Consider the following 26,255-nt stretch of genomic DNA (forward strand, 5'->3'; position numbering starts at 1 on the left):
ATGCCCAGTGAATCATATAAATAAAAGAGAGGCTGATTCATTTTCTCATCATCTCATCTCACTCATTCTTCTCTCTCTCCCTAGATTTGGGTTATACAAGGAGCAGCTCACACGTGGGAAGGAGGACACATTAGGGCAAGGAGGATGCAAAAGTTATTGAAGGTCTCTCTGACTTGCGTTGACCAAGCGTTGACTCATCAAGGGTGCGGTTTTGGTGTGGCTACCTCTCCTAGGTAGGCTGTAGATTTTGGCACCAAAATCTAGGCAATCCATCCATAGGTTTGACCAGCATTGACTGCCCTAGTTTTGGGTAGAAGGTTGACTTCAGTCAACAGTAGTTTGACTGTGCTTTTGGGGTTGTTCAAGGGTTGTTTCTTCAGGATGTTCGAGGGCTAGTTAACCGGAAATTGACCAAGCATATTGGAGGTCAATTTCAAATTGTTTGACCAAGTTTGACTTTGTTGATTTGGTTTGCTGCTGCTGATATAAAATTACAGAATTCTGATTTTGTACTATTAAAAGAAGATTTAATCAAAGGGTTTCCCCGCATTGGAGTTTGTCCTTGGCTAGTTGCCACATCTTCTGTCTCTTGTCTTAGCTTGTTTTTGGTTGATTATTTAATGTTGTATCTACACTTTATTTAATGTATATGTGATTACTAATCTGTGGCTAATAAGAAGAAAAGAAGTAAATTTCTCTAAGCATAGAACATACCATAATTTAACATGGTATCAGAGTTGAGGTGAAGACAGAGCCCAAGCAAGAGCAAGAGCAAGAGAAATCACCGAAGATAAGGTTGGCAAGGCTATCCTAAAAACTTAATGGGGTCCTCAACATTCTTCCTCACCGAAGACAAGCTCCGTGAGAAGTCTGACTATCACGGATGGAAGATGTCTCTCGATCTGACTTTAGAATATCAGGAAGTGTTGGACCATGTGAGAGGCAATGTTGTTGTGCCTCCATCAAATTCATCTGTTGTTGCCAAGAGCAAGTGGTCCAAGGGAGAATTCAAAGCGAGGAAGATCATCTGGGACTCTATCGACAAGCACCTGGTGGCCTATGTTTCCAAGCTGACAACCTCCAAGGAAATCTACGACATACTGGTGAGTTTATTTAAAGTTAATGATGCAAATCAAGTTTTGTTCCTTAGAAATAAGCTGAAGGAAATTAAGAAGGGAAAAGATTAGAGTATGCAAGCATATTTCTTTAGGATCACCGAGATCAAGAATGATCTCCTATCTATTGGGGAAGTAGTTCTTGACAGGGAAATGACTATCACAACTCTTTGAGGACTGCCACCTGAATGGTATATATTCAAGACTACTCTTCTCAACAATAATGTCATCCCAGGATTTGAGGAATTGATGGCTAGATGTGTTCAAGAAGAGACAAGGATGGAAGAGCAAGAAATGCCCGCACTTAAAGGCCATCCCTTTGCCTTTTCTTCTCATGCTAAAAGAAGAAACAATTCTGGGGCTAAATCCAAAGGAAAGGTTGGACCGAAGGGTGGAAGAAAATTATGATGTTACAATTGCAATAAAATGGGCCACTATGCGAGGGAGTGCCCTGATAAAAGGGACTCACACGATGACGATGACCAAAATCACTCTCAAGGCAATCAAACGAATGGCAGGTCCAATGGCAAAGGTAAAAGAAATGTCAGAAATCAAGGAAGAGGACAACCCTTCAAGAAGACAAGAAATTCCAGGTATGAATCTAACGTTGTTAACAATAAGCAAGATGAATATTGTCTACCAGCATTCCTCTCTACTACTGCTCCCCCAAACACGCTGGAAAATTGGCTTATTGATAGTGGTGCCTCAAGGCACTTCACTGGTTTCAAAGAAGCTCTCTCTAATCTGATAGAGAAGGAGACCAACCTGGAAATTGTCCTTGGGGACAATGCAAAATATCTCATGAAAAGCGTAGGGAATGTCACTCTTCAATTGAATCGGGGTAATACAATCCATCCGCAAGAAGTCCTATATGTACTTGATCTCAAAAAGAACTTGGTGTCCGTTTTGGCAATGGAAGACAAAGGCTACAAGGTAACCTTCATTGATGGCAAGGTATGTGTATGGAAAAAGAATTTTAAAGAAGCTTTCACTCTTGGGTTTCAAGTTGATTCATTATGTCAAGTCGAAGGAAGTCCACTGGGTGTCATGTCTTGTGACACATCATGTCAATCCGAACTATGGCATCGGAGGTTTGCTCACCTTCATTATAAAGCTCTACCTAATGCAAGACAAATGGTGACAGGGATGCCCGAGTTCCAAGTAGAGAAAGAAGGTGTATGTCCGGGATGTGCCGAAGGGAAGCTCAAAAGGGGAGCATTCCCCTCAAGCCTAAGCAAGACCTCCGATATATTGCAGTTGGTTCACTCAGACATATCTAGTATGATGCCTGTGAACTCATTCGGAGGATATTTATATTACCTCACTTTTACAGATGACTATTCTCGCAAGACTTGGATATACTTCTTGAAAAACAAGGATGAAGTGTTCACTTGGTTTCATCACTTCAAAGCCTTGATCGAGAATCAAACCGAAAAGAAAATCAAGATCTTAAGGACTGATAATGGGACTGAATATGAATCCAATGAGTTCCATGACTTTTGCAAAGAAGCTGGCATTAAGAGGGAGACTACTACACCATATACTCCTGAGTAGAATGGTGTGGCGAAAAGGAAGAATCGTACGATTGTGGAAGTTGTTCGTGATATGCTTCACGATCAAAGACTTCCGAAGTTTCTATGGGTCGAAGTTGTGAATACCACCGTATATGTGAAAAACTAATGCCCTCATCAAGCATTGGGTTCCAAGTCTCCCGAAGAGATGTTCACTGGTAAGAAACCTGACATATCTCATTTTAGAATTTTTGGAAGTCTGGTATATTTTCATGTGCCAAAGGAGAAGAGGAATAAATTGGGTGCATCTGGAAATAAAGGAATCTTCATGGGCTATAGAGAAAAATCTAAGGGCTATAGAATCTATGTGGCTGGTCAATAGGGAAATCGAGATTAGCCATGATGTTACCTTTGACGAAGGTATGGCTCTTAGCAAAGTTGACAATCTTCCTACTCAAAGGGGATCTAAAGAAGCTGACACCAGGGAGCTAAAGGAAAAGGAAGATGAGACAATGCTTGATGTGGAAGAACCTATGGATCTTATTGATCCCCCCCCCGCAAGAGCCTTCCTCTTCTAGGAAGATGCCTTCATGGCTAAGGGGGACACTTGATGATGCTGAAGGCATGCTGCACCCAGGGGAACCTTCCGGGAAAGTAAGAAGCTGGCCAGGTATCAGGGATACTTAACCATCATGAGCACGATCATCCAAAATGAGCCTTTGTCATTTGCAAAAGTTGTCAAACATCAAGTATGGAAGGATGCTATGACTGAGGAATATGAGTCCATCATGAAAAACGATGTCTGGGATGTGGTCCCCAGACCCCAGGACAAAGCAGTTGTCACTTCGAAATGGCTTTACAAGATAAAGCATGCAGTTGATGGAAGTGCAGAAAAGTATAAGGCTCGTTTTGTTGCTCATGGCTTCTCTCAGAAGGAAGGTATAGACTATGATGAGATATTTGCACCTGTTGCCCGATATACCACCATCCGCTCGATCATAGCCCTTTCTGCTTCACAAGGATGGAAGCTACATCAGATGGATGTCAAGACCGCGTTCTTGCATGGTTTGATCAAAGATGAGGTTTATGTGGAGCAACCCAAAGGATTTGAGATTGATGATTGAGAATCTCACGTGTGCAGATTGAAGAAATCCCTCTATAGGGTAAAGCAGGCACCCCGAGCGTGGTATGAGAGGATCGATAGCTACCTGATGAAGCTGGGATTCACTAGGAGTGAAGCCAACCCTAACCTTTACTTTAAGGTTAAAGATGAAAAACCTCTCATACTGGTGTTGTACGTTGACGACCTCTTTCTAACAGGTGTAGACCCTCTCATTCTCAAATGTAAGTGGGAGTTGGCTTTCGAGTTCGCGATGAAAGACCTAGGACTGATGCACTATTTCCTAGGACTGGAAGTTTGGTAGAAACCAGGGGAGATTTTCCTATCTCAGGGAAGATACGTGGTGAAAATATTGGAGAGATTCAGTATAGTGGACTGCAAGCCCGTGACTACCCCGATGAAGCTTGACTTCAAGAAGTTAAGCAGTAGTGCTACCGGACCTGTTTTACAAAATGCTACCAAGTATCGTCAACTCGTCGAAGCATTGATGTTCTTGGTGAACTCTCATCTAGATATATGCTTTGCATTCAATGCATTGAGTCAACATATGGTTAAGCCTCACCACACACATTGGATTGGTGCCAAGAATCTGTTGAGATATCTTTGTGGCACAATCACTCATGGGTTGAGATACACTACCGGAGATGTGAGACTACTTGGATATATCGATGCTGATTGGGCAGGCAGTGTGGTGGACCGAAAGAGCACTTCCAGGTGCTTTTTCTCTTTGGTATCTGCCTCAATATCCTGGATGAGTAGGAAGCAGAAGTCGGTGGCTTTGAGCACCGCCGAGGCAGAGTACATTGCTGCTAGTATGGCCTCCTATGAGGTGGTCTGGTTGCAAAATCTCTTCAGTGAGCTGTTTGGATTTACATTGGATACCACCGTGATCCTGTGTGACAACTAGAGCGGGATTTGTTTATTAGAGAATCTCATATTTCATGATCGCTCCAAGCATATCGATATCAGGTACCACTATATTCGGGATATGGTTCAGTGGGGAGTAATAAGGTTCCAACATATCGGTATAGATGAACAGGTCGCCGACATTTTGACGAAGCCCCTAGGAAAGGTCAAATTCTTGACTTTCTGAGAACAACTTGGTGTCGTTCAGAGACCCTCTTATGAGGGTCGAGTGTGATGTATTAAGCTCTAGGAGCTCTAGGGGGGCACGGGGTACTTCTTGGAGCAATATGCGACCACAGGGCGACTCACCATCCCCTGGTGGTCCACTATGTACAGGGTGAAAGGTTCAACCTTCCCCTGTGACACCCCGTGGCGACTGTAGGACAGGATGATTATTTCTCCTGTGGGCCAAGATGATAAGTTCTCTGTGGCGACTATGGAACATGATGATTAGTTCTCCTATGGGCCAGGATGATTAGTTCTCTGTGGCGACTGTGGAACAGGATGATTACTTCTCTTGTGGGCCAGGAAGATTAGTTCTTCGTGGCGACTGTGGAACAGGATGATTAGTTCTCATGTGGGCCAGGATGATTATTTCTCTTGTGGCAACTGTTGAACAGGATGATTCATTCTCCTATGGACAAGACAATTAGTTCTCCTGTCGAGGCATCCTACCCATGCAATCTGGGACTCATGGGAAGTACCTCTCATTTGATCAATGAGTAGGGAAATGGGGTTAGGGACCATTAGTAGTACTATCGATGGATGCATCGTTGTATCTATTGTACTCCCTATGCTAGGATGACCTCCATTGATCTGGGATCAGTGAGAATGGTATGACACACTCTGAGACTGACTTCAGGTCAGTGGAGGATCGTATGATACATCCTCGATCATTTCTTCTTCTTCATAATTCGAGCAAAGCAAAGAAGGCACAAGCAGTGCAGGGCAGTGCATTTGATGGTTGGGATAGTAGTGACGGTCAGACAGATTGCAGATGGAGTTCTTCCTAGTTGACAGGGAGTGTTAAAATTGGCAACTAGGACACAACTCCATGTGGGTCACCTCATTTATGGCAGCTGATATTTTTCCTAGATTCCTCTTGTTGAGAGGTGTAGGATTGATCTAAAGATCATCTGATTCCGACAAGTATTTATGGAGATATGAATTTATTTGTATTTACTTGACAAATTGTCAAGTTCGGCCAATAGTTAAATGTGTGGCACACATGCCCAGTGAATCATATAAATACAAGAGAGGTTGATTCATTTTCTCATCATCTCATCTCACTCATTCTTCTCTGTCTCTCCCTAGCTTTGGGTTATACAAGGAGCAGCTCACACGTGGGAAGGAGGACGCATTAGGGCAAGGAGGACGCTCAAAGGAGGATGCAAAAGCTACTGAAGGTCTCTTTGACCTGCATTGACCAAGTGTTGACTCATCAAGGGTGTGGTTTTGGTGTGGCTGCCTCTCCTAAGCAGGCCGCAGATTTTGGCACCAAAATCGAGGCAATCCATCCACAGGTTTGACTAGCGTTGACTGCACTAGTTTTGGGCAGCAGTTTGACTGTGTTTTTGGGGATTTTCAAGGGTTGTTTCTTCATGTTGTTCTAGGGTTGGTTGATCGGAAATTGACCAAGCATATTGGAGGTCAATTTCAACTTGTTTGACCAAGTTTGACTTTGCTGATCTAGGGTTTTTGCTGCTGATATAAAATTACATAATTCCGATTTTGTATTATTTCTCTATACTGAACTATTGAAGATAAAAGAAGATTCCATCAAAGGGTTTCCCCGCATTGGGTTTTGTCCCTAGCTAGCTGCCACATCTTGTGTCTCTTGTCTTGGCTTATTTTTTGTTGATCATTTAATCTTCTATCTACACTTTACTTAATGTATATGTGATTACTAATCTGTGGCTAATAAGAAGAAAAGAAGTAAACTGCTCTAAGCATAGAACATACCATAATTTAACACTGGTGCCTTGCCCCTTGGGTATATGGAGTTATGGATGTCAAAGATAAGCCAACCTTTCTCTTAAGGAGGCTGAAATTTAATGCCCTAAAACAAATTTCAAGCATTTACCCACTCAAGGAATAATGGAGTTTATGGGAAGAGCTTCAAAGAGTTTCACCACTATGATAATTCTTATAATGTCATGTATGAATAATGCATACAATTTTTTTCTAACTAGCATTCAATAGATATTATCAAAATTAGGATACAGTTTTAGCATAGATTAGAACTATCCATTCCATACATTGGACATGAAAAATAAATATCTTCAACAATATAGCACTTACAAGACAATTTAGAAATATTTTTTTTCCATTACACCAAGAATAGCTCCAAAAGATGTCCAAAATTCAGCTCCAAATATCAAAATGCATCCAATCATCCAAGAATCTAAGAAAAGAACAAGTGTGAGTCTCTCTAGGGAGGCCGAAAATCCAAAGTGATGTGATGATGAGAGATCAAATGAATGATCTCTAATATGTATGTGTATTACTAAATCTAATTTAGCCTACAAGCCCCTAAAATTATAAAATAATGGGCTAAAAGCATCCCTAGGTCACAGGCCGACCTAGTAACCAATGTAACAAATGATAATGTCTTCTAAAAGAGGGTCGAAATGTTGACATCATGCATGCATAGGCCTTCAGAGGGAAGGTATTGATGCCAAATGGTGCCATGTGTGATGTAGATGGCCTCTAAACTCATGATGGAAGGGTTGGCCCCTCTATATTGGTGCAAATCATCATGTGGACCCCCAAATATGGTTTGGGGCACAAACTAGGTCTCATGGGTCTCCATGTGGCTAAAGCTTTGTCTCTGCTCCAACACTCTAGACACTGGAGATGGTGTTAGCCCTCCCATGTTTCAATGAATGAGACAAACCTCATTTGGGCCCTAGATCACCTGCCACAACATGTATATGTTAAGTCGATTGGGGGAAAACTGGTACAAGTGCATCATCCCATGAAAAATATAGGGAAAAGTGTAGAAGTTGTGGGTGCTAAGGTTCCCATGAATGAAAACAATAACCTATGAATTTTCGAGGAACCATGGATCTCATTGCAACACATGTGAGTGTCAATATGATCCTCTGGTGGACTAGGGCCCCAGTCGAGTTTCCCAAGCCATAATGAAATCCCCTGCCAATCACACACAGTATCCAGCGCTGCAGCTTATGACATCAAGTACATTTAATCATTCTTCACCAATGGCTAGTACACATGTTCGGTCAACTTGGATGATCTGCGCAGTTGTACTACTCCATTGCGCATTGATCCGCTTAGCAATGGAGAGTGGCATGACATTGACTGATGGGCCAAAGTCAACCAAATAGTTGTGAACCTTGAACTTGAAAATTTCAAATGAAAGAAAAAACAGAGGGCGGAGAGAGTTTGCTTCTTCCATCCAAAGTGTGTTAATTATGGATGTGAGTGAGTTAGGATATTTGTTGTTTCCCTTGGCTTGTAGAGGTGACACTGTTTGTGGAGGTTTACCCTAGTGCACGCAAAAGAATGTCCCTCTGACACGTGATCTTAGCTAGCTCGTACCAAGAAATGTTTGCATGGGTCTTCTTTATATCTTCATCAATATTGTAATCCAAAGCGAGGAGACTCACTGAGGTGTCCAGGGGTAGACTTGTGTTCGTACTGTCCAGTGGAGTGTTTTGGAGTTTGTTGCTCATGGATGTACATTTCATTGTAGTTGTCTTCCCGAACTTGCTTTATGTTTTCTGTGTTGAGGAGGTCGGTGGATCAATTGTTCTGAGAAGTTGTCTAAACTTCTCTCTCAGAATCTCAAACACAGTGGGAGCCCCTTGACTTCTCAGGTTGTATCGATTGTTTTGATTTGGGGACTCCTTCTCGGTGGTTGTTTTTTGGGCAGTGTGTGTGCATTGATACATGTTGATCACCTGCCCAGCACTTGGAGCTTCATCAAATGCATCATCCTCTTCTCCATCTTCATACTTCGGCTAAACCTTCTCACTAGCTTTAAAATGGCCAGTCAACCTTGTAGCCATAGTGCTCATCACTCGGTTCCATTTTGGAGAAGACTTCTCTAAATATCGGTATTTGTCGATCGCGCAGCAGTGATCCTTCGCAATTTGGTCTAGTTGGGACGCAACATTGGAGCTCTGCACAGATTTAGTCAGGTGGCTACTACTGTTACCTAATGTCACATTCTTCCTCTACGCAAATCTGGGAGGTATGTTGCTCATAGTTGTCTCAGTCATCCATTGCTTGAGTTTAGATACTTCGATTGTCAAGGACTTGAGGAGACGAGTAATGTTCTCAATTTCACTTGATTCCTTTTCCTTTACCTTACTCACAGTAGCCTGAGACCTCCTACATGTGTCTTTGGAGTCTTTCATTGATCTGTCATCTACAATGACTCCAATAATGCACAAGTATTTCTCCACAGCAATTGCCTCTTAGAAATTTTCAAGAAGTGTTGGTTTCGCAGTTCGCTTAACGAACTACGCAATACTAGTTGGCAATTCAGACATGTAGTAGTCAATAGTGATGGATTCATGAGGTTTAGTGTCTGCAGCCAACTTGTTCAAGATACAACTAAAACTTTGGTTGAAGTCTTTAACTTTTTCTTTCTGCTCCATCTTAATACTACCCAACTCTTTGAGCAACATGGCGGAGGTTTTGTCATTAGCAAAATTTTCAAGGAAAATTATTTTGAACACCCCCCAGTTTTGAATGGAGTTCTCAAGAAGGTTGTGGTACTGTACATTTTCTTTGGCATCCAAGGTACATGGAAACAATCTACATGCAACATTTTCATAACATACCTCAAGTGTCTGCAGATGTAGGTAGAATGTGTCTGAGTGATATTCCGCCTTCACTGTTTTTTCAAGGTCATACTTTGTTAATAGTTTCTCTACGTGCCTTGGCATCTTGTGCAAGACACCTGAGAGAGCCAATGGGCCCTGGGTCATCCATCCCAGATTTTGGTCAGCCATGTTGTCTTCTTCTTCGTCCTCCTCCTCTTCTTCAGAATCTGACGGTTCTACCTTTGATTCTGTTGGTTCATATCTACCTCCACATCCTTTGATGCCTTCATCTCTGCCTCCTATACCAGAACCTGAGCCCAAGAGCAAGAGGTTATATTCCTCTCCCTGTTAAAAGGGTGGAGGTTCCTCTTCGTTTTCAACAACTTCTGCCATCTCTTCAAGAGTGGCAATAATTGCTTCTTCCACAGATGAGACAACCACTTTTGTGGGAGTAGTCTTTGGCTTCTTTGACGAATATGGAAGAGTATGTACTCCTAGAATCAGTTCGACTTCTTTAGCAAACTGATGGGTGATGGGACGGATAGAGTGGATGTGTTGATATGAAAAAAAAATTGGGTCTGGGAGGTGAGGATTGACCAACTTCAAAGTTGCGCATAGGGGAGAGGGAGTGTGTATCACTGCCTTGACCATATGATAGATGAGTGGGGTTGAGAGGATAGTCAGCCATAAACTACTGGAATCCTTCCTTCTAGAGCTAGAAATGTTGACGATGTTGGACTTGCCAACATTCAGGGGATCTACCCGGTATGAAGTCCCAACTAGACCTCACATCGCTTGGCATAGGAGTCCCATCCAATATAATGGCCCAGTTTCCATTATCTTAAAGATATACCTTATCTCCTGTTGTTCAGCGCATGAAAGTGTTATGCTTGTGTCTTCAAAAAGTGAGGTAGGTGTGCCTGGTGAGTGTGTAGTGTAACTTGTGTCTGGGTTCTTTCATTGTAAAGGGAAAGGGTAAAAGTAAGTCTTTAGATGAGAGGTAGTAGTACCAACCCAAGAAGAGACATATGTACAACAACAAGGATCTGCGCAGCTTCCAGTGGAGTAGTCCACATGGATGCGACAATCATTAAAACCAAAGTACAAGGAATAACACGTACGACACCCTGCGGAGTAGTCCACATGGATGCGATGGCCGTTATAACAAGTAAACAAGATAGATTTGTCTAGTGTCCGGCGGAGTAGTCCACATGGGCAAGACACAATAGCAACCAATACAACACATTTTCAACAGTATATGCACTAAAATAACCGAATTAGTTCAACTATCTTAGTACAAGTTAAGCAAACATGCATTATAAATGTTTAAAGAATAGTCTTACAAACAGATACAAAACATGCATGAAAATGTGTTGGCCTTGACAGGCTTCTAAATTAAGAAAAAATTCCAAGACACATTTGCACACCATACATCACTAGTCCCAGAAGTGGGACATTGAAGCTATTGCTTGCTCCTCAAAGAAAATACTATAGACTCTCAAGGCTATGCGGGAGGAGCCAAGGTGAAAATTCCCTTGCTCATACAATTAGGGGGTATATATAGCCAAAGGTGATGCTTGACCCTTCTGACTCTTCGACTTCCCTCATGAATGTTTGACTTCCCCTGACTTTTCAAGTAACATGACTCTTCAACTTCATATGTGAGTCTCTTGGAATTTCAAATTACATTACATTTGATTACAACAAGTATGGGCCATAGTAGTGATTTGGCCGAGACAACTCATGACACAACTCAACATGACATTGTTGGCATGTACTAGCCAACTATGGTGTATGTGTCAAGTTGTTATGCTACTAAGTGATGGGTGTGCTTTCGGTGTATTATGTCTTCACCTCCGCATGGAAAAGTGTGAAGGGTCTTCGATGGTCTTGGTCTTTGCTTGATGGTGCATGTGTATGTGTCCCTTTTTATTGTTGATCGATGTGCTAAGTACGTTCGTTCAACTATGAGAAAGCTTCTAGCATGCCCTCATTCTCCATCTCGTTCCTCGCTGCACCATGTTCCATCAATCTACATGTTCTTGCAATCACTCATGATGAGATGACATCAAATCCAAAAATCTCATAGTCTAGCATGATGCAATGTTTTTCATTTCGGGTGTAGGTGACCGGGAGGGAGGTCAATACACTGAAACTACGCAAAGCACATCTCATGCCAGGATGAGGGGCTCCAGAGTATCGTCAATAAAAACTACACATATGTCACTAGGAGGAATATTTGCGCAAACCGAGACAGCAATGACAGCTGCAAGGTAAAACCCAGCTAGGAAGAACTGCGCAATTCCCGGGACAAAGACAAGGAAGGGTGTCAGGAGGATCTACTAAGCGGTTATGCATATTTTTTGTAGAAATTCCCATTGTAGATCACCTGGTAATGAAATGTACTAAAGCAAAACACTTGATCTACTTCTACAAACAATTTAGCGGAAGCTTAATCGAACATGAGCAACATCAAGCATGAACAGATATAACTGAGAATGAGAAGTAATCAACCATAACACAAAAGATATATCACTGGGGAAAGCACCAGCCTAGAACCCCAACTCTGTATTATCATACAAGTGGAAATCTTGTTCAAGTTACAACAAGAATCAGCTCTCAAGCTATCTTGCTCTCTCTGTACTCAAACAATACTGCTCACAGACTCAATTGACATAGAATATATCTTCCTCAAGCCCTCCAAGGCACCTATTTCCTTGTGCAGTTTTGATTGGGGTCCAATGATATCACATGTGTGAATTGGACTCATCACACTCACTGTAACCTCAGGTCCAACTGCGCAATCCTCAAGGAATAATATTCCTTCTGCATGGAAGGAATATTCACCAAGGAATATCCTAACAACTGATAGTACATTGTCCCTCCATCTGATCTCAATTGGTTCTCTGACTGAACTGACATGCATGAGTTATCCATGAGTGAATCTTTAGTTATCTGAATTACAGTAGTTACATGCATGCAAGCATTAACTAACTGAACTCTCATTAATTTAACAAACTGTTAAATTAATCTAACTGGACTTGACTAAGTTAAACTAAGTCAACTAATTACAACTCAATATTACAACTCATCCTTATCTCTTTAATTGAAGGTTAAATTCCTCAATCAAAGGAGAAACTGTTGCATGTCCTCACATAGACTTCAAGTTTGATTTTCCTTAACTAATTAACTCAAGATGAATTAATTAATTAATTTCCAAACTGTTGTTGATATCAAATTCGAATTTTACTTCCTATGTTTAGTCCAGGGACTGACTAAAATAAGAAGGGATCCCAAAATGCTATTTTTAGAAAAGCTATTTTTAGCACTTTCACTTTTCACCCATTGTTGCTAAGATCTCCAATGCTTGAACTACTATTTATAGCAGTGCTATTTTTAGCATTTTCTATATTTAGCATTTCTTGTTGCACACTTTTCAAGACTCCCTCTCAACAAGAAAGGGATTATCAGTAACCCCGATCTTGTCTCTGTGGAACTTGAACTTGCATTTTCGCAATGCCTTAGTCAAAGTATCTGCATCCTGCTCCTTAGTCAAAACATACTGCAACATCATGATCATCTTGACCACACTGTCCCGTAGATGATGGTAATGGATATCTATATGCTTGGACCTGTCATGAAACACTGGATTCTCAGAGAGTTTTATGCAACTCTGATTATCACAATATATCACTGTAGGATCCATCATCTGACCAAACAATCCCACTAGAATCTTCCACATCCAAATGGCCTCGCATGTTGCCTGACTGGTAGCCATGTATTCAACCTCTGCTAAGCTAAGTGCAATTGATCTCTGTTTCCTACTATACCAATAAACTGCAGCTGAACCAAGGTTGAAGATTCCTCTAGAAGTGCTCTTCTGGTCTGATGGACTACTAGCCCAATCCGCATCTGTGAAGCCTTACAACTTCACTCCCTCTATCTGTCTGTACCATAATCTGTATTGTGTAGTGCCTCTGAGATATCTCAGCACATGCTTCGCTGCCATCCAAACCAGCTTGGTAGGCTAAACCATAGCTTGACTTAGCTGGTTCACCGCAAAGCATAAGTCGAGTCGTGTGTTCAACAGATACATAAGTGAACCCACTAGCTGCCGATGAACAGTAGCAGCTACTACCTCACCTGAAGTATCATCCTCCTTCCTCCATTTCCTAGCTAGAGGAGTCTACATGGGCTTGCACTTCTCCATGTGAAAGCGCCTGAGTATCTCATTGGCATACTTGCCTTGAGACACAAATACTTCCCCATATTTTTGCCACGCTTCCATGCCTAGAAAGTAGTGCATGAGGCCCATGTCCTTCATCTTGAACTCTCTTGCAAGGTCCTCCTTGCAAGACTATATCAGGTAGTCATCACCTGTCAAAATCAGATCATCGACCTAAAGTACAATAATTAATGGCTTACCTTCTACCATGATGTGGGAAAGGTTTGCATCTGCTTTACTCTTGGTGAAGCCCAACCCGTTGAAATAGCTGTCGATCTTGGTATACCAAGCACGGGGTGCTTGCTTCAACCCATACAGTGCTCGCTTGAGTCGAAAAACATGCGACTCACAATCGAAGGTCTCAAATCCTTCGGGCTGCTCAATGTATACCGCTTCCTCAATCTTCCCATTGAGGAATGCCATCTTCACATCCATCTGATGGATCTTCCAACCCATCTAAGCTGATAGAGCTAGCATTGATCTGATAGATGAGTACCTTGCTACGGGAGCAAAGGTCTCATCGTAGTCGATCCCCTCAACTTGAGAGAAACCTCAGGCAAAAAACCTTTCCTTGTGTTTCTCAACACTGCCTTCAGCTGCCTGCTTCACCTTCTAAAGCCATCAGGAACTAACCACTGACTTGTCCCCAGGTGTAGGGACAACATACCACACACTGTTTTGTATGATAGAATCGTACTCTTCTACCATTGCATCAACCCAGACTGGTTGTTACACTGCCTCCTGAAAAGAAGAAGGTCCAGTCGCTACACACTCCCCAACCAGGGCCATGTAGCCAGTGTATCTCTCAAGAGACCTCCTCTGTCTGCGTTAAGAGGATGGCTGCCCAACATTCTCTCTCACATCTAGCATCAATCTGTCAGCTTCCCATGAGCGTTTCCTCCCGTCACTGGAAGACTCTCCAGGAGTGGTGGTCTCCACTACTGGATCCTCTGCATGTGGCTGATCCACATCATCAGGAGGCTCCTCCTTTGGAACTAAAATTTCCTCATCACCATGCAACTTGAGCTCCCTCTCAAGTGACACTCACATGGCTCTCTGCTCGTCGAACTTCAAAGCCCTGTGCACTATGATCCTCTGACTGGCAGGAAAAAACACAGAATAGTTGTGGGGTGTATCTGTGTACCCCACAATTATCCCCAACTCAGCTTTTGGGTCTAGTTCTTCTGAGCATCTTTGGTCACATGACAGAAAACTAGTGATCCAAAGATGCGAAAGTGACTCACATCTGGTCGCTTCCCCGAAAAAGCCTCCATAGGTGTCTTCATCCCCAAAATACGATGAGGACTTATATCCTGAAGGTACACTGCTGTATTGCATGCCTCAACACACAGATGAAGTGGTAGGCCTTGGTCATGCAACATTGCTCGAGCTTCTCCCACAATAGATCTGTTCTTCCTTTCGGCCACCCCATTCTGTTGTGGGTTATGAGGTGCCGTCAATTCCCGTTTAATTCCTTCTACAACAAAGAAGTCTTTAAACTACTGGGAAACATTCTCTCCACCATTGTCTCTACGCAAGGCTTTTACTTTCTTCCTAGATTCTTTCTCTATCGTGGCTTTAAACTCACAAAACCTCAAGAAGGTCTGATCCTTCTTTTGCATAAAGTAGATCCAACATCTACGAGAAAAATCATTAATAAAAATAACATAGTACCTTTTCTTAGCGATGGAGGCTGTAGAGAATGGTCCACATACATCTTAGTGAACTCACTCTAGGATTGCTCCAGCTCTACTATCCCGATCCTGAAAGGAAACTTTCACATACTTACCCAGGGTGAATCCTTTGCATGTATCTATTTGCTCTAGTTTTCCCTTAGGTAAGCCAGTAGAAATTTGTTGCATGATCTTCAAGGCCCCGTGATGCAAGTGGCCCAGTCTTCTATGCCATAGCTCGCCAACATCTTGGCTTTTCACCACCTCTGCTTTGGAACTCAGTGCAGCACAGTCATCTACCTCCAGCTTGTAGAGATTCTTTACTCGAATCCCAATTCGCTTGGTCTGTCCGGTGCCGATATGCCTTAGGAAAACTTTTCCTTTACTAAAGACTACATCATAGCCTTTATCTTCTAGCATAGCAATAGACACAAGATTCTTTTTCAAACCTGGTACATACTTAACAGCAAATAGGGTGAGAGGAGCACCATGCTCCCTCTAAAACACAATTGTACCTTCACTAGAGACACAATACTTTCCATCATCGCCCATCTCGATCCGCATCTGGAGATCCTTCTCCTCCAATGTACTGAAAAGATTCTTGTCACCCGACATGTGGAAAGAAGCTCCACTATCCAGGTACCAAACACATCCCACCATGGATGAAACCATGCATGCGATAAGCGACAAACCCAGCTCAAATTGTGAAGCTAGTGCATCACCATCAGATCCCTTTGAGGAACCCTTCTTGGATTTCTTCTGTGGACAATTCATAGCATACTGGACCACTTCATGACAGTGAAAGCATCACACCTTCGACTTGTTAACCTTCTTCCCACCATGAGAAGATTTGGATTGGGACACCTTCCCTTTCCCTTTCTTAGCTTTACTCGCTAAAGCTAGATTTTCTTCATCAACTTGTTTTGATGAAGATCCACCCCTGGTGCTCCGCCTTATCTCCTCCTGCATTAGGTCCGACCAAAGTCATTCCCAATCTGGCAATTTCTCTCTTCCATTAACCGAGTCCTGGTAGCTATGCCAGCTCTTTGGAAGACCGAGGAGTGCTAGACTCACCATGTCGTCATCAGTTGTCACGACCCCTACGCTTGCAAGCTCATCCCTGCAGGTGGTGAGCTTGTTCAGGAACGTAGAGATTGTGTTTCCCTTTTCGCACTTGATCTTTCGAAGTTTGTCCTTCAGTGCTAGCTTCCTCTGATCACTGCTATTTTGATAAAGGTCTTTCAATGTTTTTCACATCGAAAATGGAGTCTCCTCCCATGGAGGCTCGAGACAATGTGATCTCGAACTCCCTCCAGGAGGATTCTCCTTGCTCTAGCCACACACTATTTCCATTCTGCCAGTTGAGTAGCATCAGCCGGCTTTTGGACTTCTTGATCAATGAAGTCCTTGAGACCGTTATCTTCCAATACTGCCTCCATGCGATCCTTCCAGGCTATATAATTCAAACTGCCATCAAGGGCATATTCGAGTCTTAAACCACTAAATGCCATCGGTGAAATAGATGTGATAAAACTCAATTCAATATCCATAAACCAAACTTCGTACTTCTCCTGCTTGTATACTATTCTTCCTTGATCACCTTTGCTCTGATACCATGTAGAAATTCCCACTGTAGATCACCTGGTACTAAAGCAAAACACTTGATCTACTTCTACAAACAATTTAGTAGAAGCTTAATCGAACATGAGCAACATCAAGCATGAACAGATATAACTGAGAATGAGAAGTAATCAACCATAACATAGAAGATATATCACTGGGGAAAGCACCAGCCTAAAACCCCAACTCTGTATTATCATACAAGTGGAAATCTTGTTCAAGTTACAAAAAGAATCAGCTCTCAAGCCATCTTGCTCTCTCTGTACTCAAACAATACTGCTCACAGACTCAATAGACATAGAATATATCTTCCTCAAGCCCTCAAAGCCTCCTATTTCCTTACATAGTTTTGATTGGGGTCCAACGATATCATATGTGTGATTTGGCCTCATCACACTCACTGTAACCTCAGGTCCAACTGGGCAATCCTCAAGGAATAATATTCCTTCTACATGCAAGGAATATTCACCAAGGAATATCCTAGCAACTGATAGTACATTGTCCCTCCATCTGTCTCAACTAGGTCTCTGACTAAACTGACATGCATGAGTTATCCATGAGTGAATCTTCAGTTATCTGAATTACAGTAGTTACATGCATGCAAGCATTAACTAACCGAACTCTCATTAATTTAACAAACTGTTAAATTAATCTAACTAGACTTGACTAAGTTAAACTAAGTCAACTAATTACAACTCATCCTTATCTCTTTAACTGAAGGTTAAATTCCTCAATCAAAGGAGAAACTGTTTCATGTCCTCACATAGACTTCAAGTTTGATTTTCCTTAACTAATTAACTCAAGATGAATTAATAATTAATTTCCAAACTGTTGTTGATATCAAATTCGAATTTTACTTCCTATGTTTAGTCTAGGGACTGACTAAAATAAGAAGGGATCCCGAAATGCTATTTTTAGAAAATCTATTTTTAGCACTTTCACTTTTCACCCATTGTTGCTAAGATCTCCAATGGATGAACTGTATTTATAGCTAGGCTATTTATAGTAGTGCTATTTTTATCATTTTCTATTTTTAGCATTTCTTGTTGCACACTTTTCAACAGTTTTCAGGATGAGGATTAAGCGAGTCATCCGAGGGTCGAGTTGGGAATCTGCGCAGTTTCTCTAAGGAAGATAGAGAGGGTAGCATGAGGCACTGGTAGGTAATTCTGCGCAGTTTTCGAAAGCAAGTTTGGATTGGGCTATAGGGAGTTTTTGGTCACAACTAAGAAGTTTTGAGGGATAGTACATGACAAGTAGCAGGGGCCTTCCCGACACAACTATGCAGTTTCCAGGATGAGTACAGAGCAGGGTAGCAGGGAGTGTACTATTCAAAACTGTGCAATTTTCAAAGGCAGAGTAGAGTAAACCAGTGGGAGGGCCTGCCAGTCAGGCCTGCGCAGTTTTCGGGAACAGTGCAGAGCAAGGAAGCAGAGACCTAAGTCAGCATGTCTGCGCAGTATTTCAAGGCAATGCAAGGTAGGCAACTGGGCATGTCTGCGCAGTTTTGGAGAGAAGTGCAGCCTCGAGTCATAGTGTAGTTCATATTTTCGATAGACCAAAGGGAGGCTTGATGACTGATCTTGCGGGAAGTGAAAATTGGATCGGGCTTGGAGACAACTTTTGCACAATTCTGGGAGGCAGACAGCTTGCTCGCTTCTAGGATTGTGCAGTACAACTGCCCCAGAGGATAGACTCAACCTCTACGCATTTTTGGGCAGCAGAGAAAGGTCACTAAGAGCTGAGATTGCATAGTGCAGCTTAGTCAAGGTCCGGTTGAAGGAGGATTGTCCGGTCGACAGATTTCCAGAAAACATGGCTAAGTGTGAGAGCAAGTGAACTTGTGTAGACATGACATTGTGATCACACACTTAGCATGACTTCGATGACAGGACACCACAAACCAACAAGTCGAACATGTTCTCAATGAGACTGTCTAAAGGTTAAGAGTGACAAGTGTGACACTTGAGATATATCTTCGAACGATCATGACAAAACTTGTGCGACAGTGCTTTCAACTTTGTGTGTGAGTATGATCGATGTTCACAGAGTGAAGACAACTCATGCACACAAAGATAAACCTTCAAAATCGCTAGAACAAGCTCACAAGCATGAAAAATCAATCAACATTCCAAAAGATGACTGATGGTCAATCAAGAAAAAAGGTGTAAAGACTCTACAAGAGCTCATGGAATGAGCCTGAGTGTTTGCAACCATCAGAGGGAAAACTAAGGAAGGCTCTGAAATTTTGATGCAAGCCAAAATTTTTGAGGGTGTTGTAGCCGCTACAACAACACTATATATTGTTGTGACAAACTACCGTCATTGCTTTGGAGAATCCCATGTGACATATTTTGTCTCGTCAAGTCATCGAAGGAAAATATTCCAAATGGATTGTTATTCTCCAGCAATTTGCTTTGGTTTCACCACTTCCAAGGAAAAAAATCATTAGTCTTCACAAATTATTGTTGGACCTTCCCATAGTTGATATAGATGAGGTAGCCCATGATCCTCTTCCAGACTAAATAGTGCACGACTTAGTGGCGGATGCAACGACGGTTGCCTGACGAGAGATCTGGGCCGATACAGTTATTCGATGTTGCCTCACTCATGCAAAGGCGGCACAAGTTTTAAATGACTGCCACGCTGGGCCATGTGGTGGTCATTTTTCTGGCATGGCTACCGCCCAGAAAATTCTACTCACAGGATACTAATGGATGACCTTGTTTAAAGATTATATTAAGGCGGTCCAGTAATGTCATCCTTTCCAAATATTTACCAAGAAAATGCACGCACCTCCAGCCCCTCTACACCTGGTTACCTCCGTTGTCCCCTTTGCTAAATGGGGCATTGACTTTGTCACCTGCAACCCCATTTCTTATGATGGACACAACTTCATTATTGTCATTGTGGACTACTTTACAAAATGGGCGGAAGCCATTCCCACTTTTCGAGCCGATGGAGAAACCACGACGTTATTCTTGTTCAATCAAGTGATCTGTCATTTTGGCGTGCCCTGCACAATCATTACAACCCATGGTTCTCACTTTCAAAACCCTATGATGCCTGACTTAACATTGTTGCTAGGTTTTAGGCAAGAACATTCTTCATTCTACTACCCACAGGCTAATGGCCAAGTGGAAGTCTTCAATGGCGTCCTAAAAACCATGATCTGTCGGTTAGTGGGAAATCAAAAATCCCACTGGAACTGCATGTTATATCTTGTCATGTGGGCATACCGAACCTCAGTCAAAACTGCTACATGCTTTACACCATTCCAACTTTCTATCCGGTCTTGGAAGCAGTGCTACCTATTGAGTGCCAGATACCTTCACTAAAATTAGTTTTTGAACTCTTTCCCGACACCACTTTTGAAGAATAATGCTTGTTATTGCTCAATCAGCTGAACGAGACTCATCTCGATTCCACATTGGCTCTCGAAACCCACAAGCATCGACTCAAGGCCCAATATGACAAAAATTTCAAGCCTCGTTCTTACCAAGAAGGTGATCTTGTCCTACTTTATGATCAAAATCATGACCTCTTGTGGGCAAGGATGCTTCAACTATTATGGATCGATCTATACATCATTAATAAGGTCCTTTCAAAAGGTGCTATGAATTCAGGACTATGACAGAATCCCACTCGCGAAGCCCTGCAATGGGATCTATCTAAAAAAATTATTATGCCTAGTGTTACATTAGGCATTTGCTTTGTAATTTTATGTATTTATAAGTTTTTCTTCTTTTGTTGTCACTGTATTATTTTGGCTTTTCATGAGTATTTGTCTCTTGCATGTCTCTCGTTGCGAAGATGTCTTCATTACTCTTACCATAGGTAGGATATGCGGATGGTTCCAATCATCACACACAGCATATTGCATCAGCTACTTGGGTCCTTTACACACCTGAGTCGAAACTATTTAGTTTTGAGGGAGTTTTTCTTGGCACTGCCACCAACAATATTGTTGAGTATATGTTTGTAATTGCACTTCTTGCTGAAGCATCATCTCAGGACATCTCCAATATGGTGGTCAGGTTAGACTCTCAGCTAGTCGTTATGCAATTGACAAATCATTATCACATTCGCAATCCAATATTGTTACGTCATTATTTAAGGGTATGACTCTTGGAACGTCAATTTTAGTTTATTACATATGAACACATTCCTTAAGAATTTAATGCATTAGCTAACTTAGTGGAAAATGATGTATTAGATTGGCATATGTCTCATTCATTATAGATACATGCATGGATGTAAAATTTTGCATAGTTAAAAATTTACAAAAAATTAAAAACAAACATTTACACCATGAATTGCCAAAATATCTATCCAGTCTTTTACATCAAAAATCCCCAAAACTTGGGTGTTTTTAAGTACAAAATGGCTTTACTAAGCCTCTCTATGAAACCCAATGGCTATACCCTACTATTGAGGAGCCTACTGCTCATGATAACTCAGAACAACTCTAGCCAACCTCCTAAGAGAAACCAAAAACCGTTATGGCACACCCATAGTGTGTCGCTGCATATGAGTCGGTATCTCCCTCATGGGAAGAGGCGGCACACCTATGCTCAAACCCTCGAGGTTCCTAGAAACCTCACAGAGACTTAGGGTGTCATCTCCCTCTTCGGTGGTTGTCGCACCTGCTCCAACCCCAGGTAGTTGATCATCCTGCCTAGCATGGCGGGGCATGCCTACAGGACATACCAATGCCACATTTGTGTCAAGCAAATGCTTCATATCAGTACTTGTTCATCCATAATCAAAAAACATTACATAAATTTCGAAGTTAAAAAATAATTTTTGGTACTCTAATCAGTCCTCTTACCTTGTGGCCCCCACTGAGTGCCAAGTGGCAAAATCAATTCTGGACCTCTTATGTAATCCATGCCTACATAGGCATAATATTCAATCATGATGATATGGCCACTGAGCCACTCAAAGAATTCATCCTCGAAGAAGTGTCTAATCAGTCCCCCTCCAATACGAGGTGCTAGGGAAGCCCATGGCTCCTGTCTCGACTCCCTAGGATCAGCTATGTCTAGACTCATACAAGGCATAAGCTCGGGCACTCTCTAAAGGAAAAAGGATATGATCAAATTACCATACCCAAGCTCTCTTTAGGCTCAAGTCTTGCAAGATTTCAATTCTTCTTTCACCTGGCGAAGGACTCCATCGCACCAATTGAATACATGTGGTTGTAAGTAGTCTATTACTAGTAGCAACTAAGCCTTTGAAGCAACATGTTGGCTCTTGGACCCTGCCAAGCATACGATCATCCATATAATTTCCCTCATCGTCATAGTTTAGATCCACTAAAAATGGGAACACGATTGCTCACTAGCCCACTACATGGTATCCAGACCAAATCTTCAATGGTCTTGGGATCTTCTCTCCCTCCTGTTATATTTACTCGTGCACCTATGCACAATAAACTAGTGAGGAAGAAAATATCATCTCTTTCGATAGAGAGATCATGATCCCTAATCTTGAACACACCCTGATGTTCATCCCACTGTTTGATAATGCAGCTAAAGAGGTCCTCCTGACCCTTCATCAGGTCAAGTATGGCATATTTTAATAAACTGCATCTTTGCAATGCTGTTAAACTTGACAAATCACTTAGCATTTGAAGTTCCTCACTATCATGGGCTCTTTCCCTCCACAGACTCATGTTTCTATCTCCAAACCTACATAAAAACACCCACAAGGCAATCTTTTAGCTATTGAAAATCATGAAAAATCAAGTTGGGGGTTTCAAGAGTGTGCCTAGCATGGTAACGTTTCCCCTCAAGGCCCACGGGCCATGCTAACGCACCCTAGTGGAACGGGAAAAGCGTTTAACACTCCCCAGGCCTGGGAGATAGCGTTAGTTGAGCTGACTAACTAGGGCTTACCCAAATAATTAATTTTTACCCCAAACATGACTGAAAAAAGGTAATGAAATGCAAGAGAAAGGTTAGGCCATCAACCTGGAACAGACGGCGCGTCAAATGTTTGCCCGGATTGCTCAGAATCGGTTGTGGAATATCTACTCCTTTTTCCCTCCAGAACACTCTCACATAACTCAAACCAATGAAAATGAAGGCATTGTTCCCTTCTTATAGTCACTTTGGAGGTATGATTCACTTTATAGTCATTTAAATTGAAGTTTTTCATTCCTAGATTGTTAATCATATACCATTTTGATATGTTGTTAAATTTTGTTAATGCCCTGATGAAATTTTAGTGTCAAAATGCAGAATTGACCATGTTTGACTCCATAAGAGCATGTTATTTTTTGGGACCTTTTCTCGCTCTTGAAATGAAAAATCCCTGAGTTACCATCTTCGGGCTCGTAAAACTCCTACGAAGATGATATCATCGCTTTCTTTTTTTGGGACCTTTTCTCGCTCTTGAATTGAAAAAATCCCTGAGTTATCTTCTTCGAACTCGTAAAACATGTATGAAGAAGTCATGAGCAATTATTTTATCTTTTTACTCGCTCATTAAACTGAAAAATACATATCATTTTTTCTTCATTTGACTCGTTAAAAATTAATGAAGATATATTGAGTTTTTCTTCACATGACTCATTAAAATTTCACGAAGAATATCAATTTTACTCTGTACCCTCATACTCGTAACAAAATGAGGCAAACGTCTATTGAGCATAGGTTTATCACTTTATCTGAACTCATTAGACTAACTTATGGAAAAGGAACTGTGTTGGCTATACTATTAAACCTTTGTCGCACCTGGTTATCAACTATGACAAAGGGACGCCCCCACCCCCCCACCCTTGTGGAGTTGCTCTTTAAGATCTTTTTAGTCACTCTCTAAATATGAAAAGACCACCGAGTTTGCCAGTTCGGACTCGTTAAACTTAATCAGATGGGGAAAATTTGGACAACACAATGGCTCAATGTCTATATTCGGAAATTTTTTGTTTCGGCAACAGTTGTTCCCTTGAAAATGGCACTCCCTCAGCAAACCTCTTTTTTGTCATACTCTCAAATGAACCTTATTGTCTTATGAGTTTAGCCTATATACTCTGATTTTCTTGCGTCCCTATATCCTAACACTCTTTGGTGTTCATGAGTCTAAATTTGCCTGGTAAACCATTGTGTTGTGCCTTCTATTGTTAAAGGGATTCATTTATCCTTTTCTTCCTATATCAACCATTGCTCGTATACTTCCATCATGCCCTCCATCTGTTTGGCCCATTTCTCAAAATTTATCTTCAAAAACAATCATTCTTGTCCTGTTTCGTGTCGATTGATGTAGGACACATTATCGCCTACCTTTCGACAGGTCTCTTCCTATTGACTTCAACACTCTATCTAGGAAGCAGTTCTAGAAACATATCAGTACCCTGGAACTTGCAATCATTAGTGGAAGGTTATCTTGTGCTCAATTAGGGGTTTTCATTACTGCCTCCCAGTTGAACGATTCAACGAGTATTTGATGACAACATCATTATTCACACTTGGTAGATTGTACTGCGCATCTTGGAGACCATCATCATTATCGGTGGCCATCCTCGCGTGTGTTGATAGTTTTCATCATTGATTTGTAATTAGACGATTTCGCACATGTTCGACATCAACTTCTTCATTCACTTGAGTAGAAATATGTTGTTCAAATAAAGCGGTGACCAAGACCTTGAGTAGAGGCTTGCATCAATTAGCCTTGTTTCCTCTCCCAAGTTGTGTATATTGTTTTTGAAGACATCTCGGCAAGATGATCCTATTATGACACAGTTCCACATTATGCTTATCGATGGAAAAATATTGTCATATCTCTCATTGATAAATCACTCTGACACAGCTACTGAGCATGGGAATGCCCGACTCAGGACATGATTTTAGATTTTTAACATATGCGGTTTGTATCAGGTTTCTCGTAGTCTCGAAGCTTTGATCCTCTCTTTCTTTTTTCCAACAATTTATAAAGTATTTCGGCCATCATCTTCGTCTCTGACCTCACACCTTAGGGGGGCATCTGTTATACAGGAAAATGACCTCCTCATCATCTCAAAGGAGAAAGATAGTCTCGTTAAATACATGACCTAATTCGCAGGCTTGTTTGCCAAGGTAATGCTCCCAAGAACTAGCAAGAAGAGTTAGAACGCTCCCTATGCATGAGCCAGGGGCGTTAGTTCCTAGGGTAACTCAATGTGTTGCCTAAGGGACAACGTTGCCCAATTTTTGTGAGATTCTGGAGGTCAAAGAGCGGGTTGACTAACTGACATTCCACTTTTCACTCAAATGTCAACCCGAAAAGCAGGAAACATCTACTTTCGACCTAACTAAGGACATTGTTATTCCTAACGGAGTCTAATGGAAGGGAAAGAGAAATAAAGCAAGGAAACATCCTAGATTTTCCTAATGGAACTCATGAGAGAGTTGGCAAGAATGAACCTCTCATCATCTATATATTGGAGGCTTGGGCATTGTGAAAGAGGTCGAATGGTTGTCAAATGATTGTTGAAACTTTGTATGAGAGATTGTTGTTTTGCTGCCAAGAGGTTAAGGAGAGAGAAAGAGAAAGGAGTTGGAGGATTAAGGGAAGCTTGATTTGCCAGATGGTTGTAATCATTCTTTCCAATCTAATAATATAGACCTGTTGTTGTGTTGTCTACTCGATGGTGCTAATGTCATGTTCATTTACATGTTGATTCAGTATCATAGTTTATGAGTAGCTTAGATGCATGTTGTTTCATATCTTTATGTATCAATGCTTTGATTATTATATTTCATATGTTGTAGTATTACTCTTCGTCTTGTTTATATGTAGGTGTTGATATAGGAGCTAGAAAAGGGGGTTTCTGCTCTGCTACAATAGGTTCTCTAGTAAGATTGCATCAAGATCTGAGGTAATCTCTCCTTTTCTGCTTTGATTATCATGCAACGATATAGATATGTATATGCTTCTTTGTGCCAGTTGCAGTTAATCTGAATGGCATACCTTGGATTTCGAGAATATCCTTGAGGTTTTTACATTCGAAACCACCTGTGCATTAATTCCTATAGAAGGATCCCAAGCTAAAATAATATATGAAGGTGCTCTTTCTATCATCAGAGCTACCAGTGCAATTAGCTTCAAAGAAACCATACAATTTTCATTCTCCATTAGAAGCATACATCAGACCATAATCAATGGTACCTTGAAATTATCTCAATATGTGTTTATATACAACCCAATGTACACAAAGGGGCTCAACAAAGAATTGGCTCAATGTATTCACAACATAAGAAATATCAACCCTGGTGTTCACAAGATAGTTCAATGAGCCAATCAAGTTGCC

Source organism: Pinus tabuliformis, chromosome 2_2 (genome assembly GCF_031772625.1).
Source record: "Pinus tabuliformis cultivar Carrire ecotype Pingquan chromosome 2_2, CPIR1, whole genome shotgun sequence".
Lineage (NCBI taxonomy): Eukaryota > Viridiplantae > Streptophyta > Pinopsida > Pinales > Pinaceae > Pinus > Pinus tabuliformis.